Consider the following 4,114-nt stretch of genomic DNA (forward strand, 5'->3'; position numbering starts at 1 on the left):
TTTGTATTCCTTTTTGCCTGCTTCATTTACTGCATTTTTATATTTTCTCCTTTCTATATTAAAAAACCAGAAACTCGCCTCGATTGCGAAAAATGCACCTAGTGTTAACCTAGGTTTCGGCGTAGATAACTACACCTTCTTCAGAACAGTAAAACCCGCAAGTGCCTAAGAAGACCTTTGTCAATGATTAAAAGGACACCATGGCTATACATTTATCAACGAAAAAAAGGAAAACACAAACAGTACATATGTACAAAATCTAAAACGTTACTTCACTTAATGGTGTAACCTCCATCTCACACCGGCCTATGTTCGATGGGCCATGACCCGCCATAAACTCTGCGATCTTGAAGGTTCTTTTCTCCTTTCATCAATTAAATTCAATATTTCTTCTGTTACCCAAGGATTTCTATTAGCCCTCGTCTTTTTACCTACTTGATCCTCTGCTGCCTTCACTACTTCATCTCTCGAAGCTACCCATTCTTCTTCTGCTATATTTCTGTCCCCCATTCCTGCCATTTGTTCCCTTACGCTCTCCCTGAAACTCTGTACAACCTCTGGCTTAGTCAGTTTATCCAGGTCCCATCTCCTTAAATTCCCACCTTTTTGCAGTTTCTTCAGTTTTAATCTACATTTCATAACCAATAGATTGTGGTCAGAGTCCACATTTGCCCCTGGAAATGTCTTGCAATTTAAAACCTGGTTCCTAAATCTCTGTCTTACCATTATATAATCTATCTGAAATCTGTCAGTATCTCCAGGCTTCTTCCATGTATACAACCTTCTTTTATGATTCTTGAACCAAGTGTTAGCTATGATTAAGTTGTGCTCTGTGCAAAATTCTAACAGGCGGCTTCCTCTTTCATTTCTTACCCCCAATCCATATTCACCTACTACGTTTCCTTCTCTCCCTTTTCCTAATACCGAATTCCAGTCACCCATGACTATTAAATTTTCGTCTCCCTTCACTATCTGAATAATTTCTTTTATTTCATCATACATTTCTTCAATTTCTTCGACATCTGCAGAGCTAGTTGGCATATAAACTTGTACTACTGTAGTAGGCGTATGCTTTGTGTCTATCTTGGACACAATAATGCGTGCACTATGCTGTTTGTAGTAGATTACCCGTATTCCTATTTTTATTCATTATTAAATCTACTCCTGCATTAGCCCTATTTGACTTTGTATTTATAACCCTGTATTCGCTGACAAAAATTCTTGTTCCTCCTGCCACCGAACTTCACTAATTCCCACTATACCTAACTTTAACCTATCCATTTCTCTTTTTAAATTTTCTAACCTACATGCCCCATTAAGGGATCTGACATTCCACGCTCCGATCCGTAGAACGCCAGTTTTCTTTCTCCTGATAACGACGTCCTCTTGAGTAGTCCCCGCCCGGAGATCCGAATGGGGGACTATTTAACCTCCGGAATCTCCGGAATATTTTACCCAAGAGGACGCCATCATCATTAACCATACAGTAAAGCTGCATGCCCTCGGGAAAAATTACGGCTGTAGTTTCCCCTTGCTTTCAACCGTTCGCAGTACCAGCACAGCAAGGCCGTTTCGGTTAGTGTAAAAGCCCAGATCAGTCAATCATCCAGACTGTTGCCCCTGCAACTACTGAAAAGGCTGCTGCCCCTTTTCAGGAACCACACGTTTGTCTTGCCTCTCAACAGATACCCCACCGTTGTGGTTGCACCTACGGTACGGCTATCTGTATCGCTGAGGCACGCAAGCCTCCCCACCAACGGCAAGGTCCATGGTTCATGGGGCGCTATAGATGAAGATAAGACAAAGCTACAAGAAGCACTTCAAGAACATCAGGAAGAGAAAGAATTGAGTCGCATACAAAAATACTTGGATAAATATTTGGCTCAAAATAAGAAGACACAACTACCTGTTTATGATTTACAAGCTGTCGTACCGGTACCAACGCAACAAACATCAGCCTTTTTTTTACAAATCGAGGCTCATCAGTAACAATGTCACAGTAAGTGTCCATACATACATTTTTTACTATTTATTATTACTCTTGAAGTCTGTTCTACTTATTTTTGTTGTTTGCACTGAGACAAGAAACGACAAAACTTTTTTTTTTTTTTTTTTTTTTTTGTAGAAACAGCAACTTGTGTTTTACAATATCTTGAAGAGTTATCCAAGAACCTTCCTGGGACAGATGTCGTATTTTACTCCGACGAGGGCAACAGAACAAGTAAGTACCATAAACTCAGACAGTGATTCGCAGAAATCCTGTAGCAAAACGTTTATGTTGTAAAAATGACATTGATTAAAATGTTCATTCTCTTCTACTTCAGATACATGATTCCAACGTATTTGTATGCAGTACTAAGGCTGAATATTCGGTCCATTACGCACAAGAATTTGATTCGTGGCCACACCCAGGACGAAGGAGACGCAGTTCACAGCATCATTGAGAGAGCACTTAAGAGTGCGAAGAAGTCAGGGCCAATTTATGTTCCCGATCTTTACAGATCAGTCATCTGAACTGCAAAAGAAAATGGAAATCGGCCACATCTTAGAGAAATGGGTTTTTCAGATTTCAATGACATTAAATCTTTGCATAATGAGATGGCTCCTTGCATGGCTCGGGACGTTGACGGGAGTATTTTCAAAGTGTCCGAAATTAAATTATTTCGATGCGAAAAGGGAAGTGATGTGTTTCAGTATAAGAACAGCTACAAACAGTCCGAGTGGGGACACGTTCAGTTCAAAGGGAGGAAGAGGCGCTTAGCAGGGAATGTAGATGGGAGTAATTTGGATCTGAAACCCGCTTATACTACAAAAATGACCTTCACAGGAAACAAAATTCAAGATTTAAACAATTTGGTTAACAGCAACATCATTGCTAAATATTACAAGGCCTTCTATGATTCTCTTTCCACACAAATGTAATGTGTTGCTTTTGTTATTTGGGCCCGCTTCTCGTGGTCTTGCGGTAGCGATCTCGCTTCCCACGCCAGGGTTCCCGGGTTCGATTCCCGGCGGGGTCAGGGATTTTCTCTGCCTCGTGATGGCTGGGTGTTGTGTGCTGTCCTTAGGTTAGTTAGGTTTAAGTAGTTCTAAGTTCTAGGGGACTGATGACCATACATGTTAAGTCCCATAGTGCTCAGAGCCATTTGAACCATTTTTTTGTCATTTGGAAGTTCTTTATTTCACTTGTTAGTATATTATTTTATGTCAGTTATAAGATTCAAATAATAAAAATGATAATAAAACAACAAAACTGTAAGAGTGAACAAAAAAAATATGGTTTAGAGATACATTTCTGTTTTCCCACACACCTTCTTTAGTCGTATTTGTTAATTTCGACAACAATGTCGGAAGAACAATGACACATTTACTTAAAGGGTAGCAAGAGGGTGAATGGGATGCTGTTTGAAGGAAATAATTTTTGTATTTTGTAGAGAACACGTAGTGTCACAATTAGGCCAGCTTTCAGTTCCATACATAATTTTACAGTTGTTTTATGAAGTTTTAAAGAAAATGTCGTTTTGTTTTCTGCTTCTCCTGTAAACTATTTATTTTGACAGTTATGTCATTGTTCTTCTGGAACGGCGATATGAGACAATCTCGGCAGAACCGAGGTGAGTTTAGAAGGGGAAGACCAACGGCCTGAGGCGTGAAATGGAATTCATATTGAGGAGGAAGACGTAGGGCCAACGGCCTTGCCGCAGTGGTAACACCGGTTCCCGTCAGATCACCGAAGTTAAGCACTGTCGGGCTGGGCCAGCACTTGGATGGGTGACCACCCAGTCTGCCGAGCGCTGTTGGCGAGGGGGGTGCACTCAGCCCTTGTGAGCCAAACTGAGGAGCTACTTGATTGAGAAGTAGCGGCTCCGGTCTCGGAAACTGACATACGGCCGGGAGAGCGGCGTGCTGACCACATGCCCCTTCATATCCGCATCCAATGACGCCTATGGGCTGAAGATGACACGGCGGCCAGTCAGTACCGTTGGGTCTTCATGGCCTGTTCGGGAGGAGTTTAGTTTAGTTTAGGAAGACGTAGGAGGGTAATCCGTGCAGCAAGTGAAGTGCCAATTGGTGCAACAGATAGCGCATGTGTCTGCTAAGCAGGAGACATGGG

The 4,114-nt window shown here is 41.7% G+C and overlaps 1 pseudogene; it reads left to right on the forward strand.

Moving 5' to 3' along the window:
- The first annotated feature begins 3,685 nt into the window (after window positions 1–3,685).
- On the forward strand, window positions 3,686–3,803 carry LOC124557094 (annotated as a pseudogene).
- The last annotated feature ends 311 nt before the right edge of the window (window positions 3,804–4,114 follow it).

Source organism: Schistocerca americana, chromosome 1 (assembly GCF_021461395.2).
Source record: "Schistocerca americana isolate TAMUIC-IGC-003095 chromosome 1, iqSchAmer2.1, whole genome shotgun sequence".
Classification (NCBI taxonomy): Eukaryota; Metazoa; Arthropoda; class Insecta; order Orthoptera; family Acrididae; genus Schistocerca; species Schistocerca americana.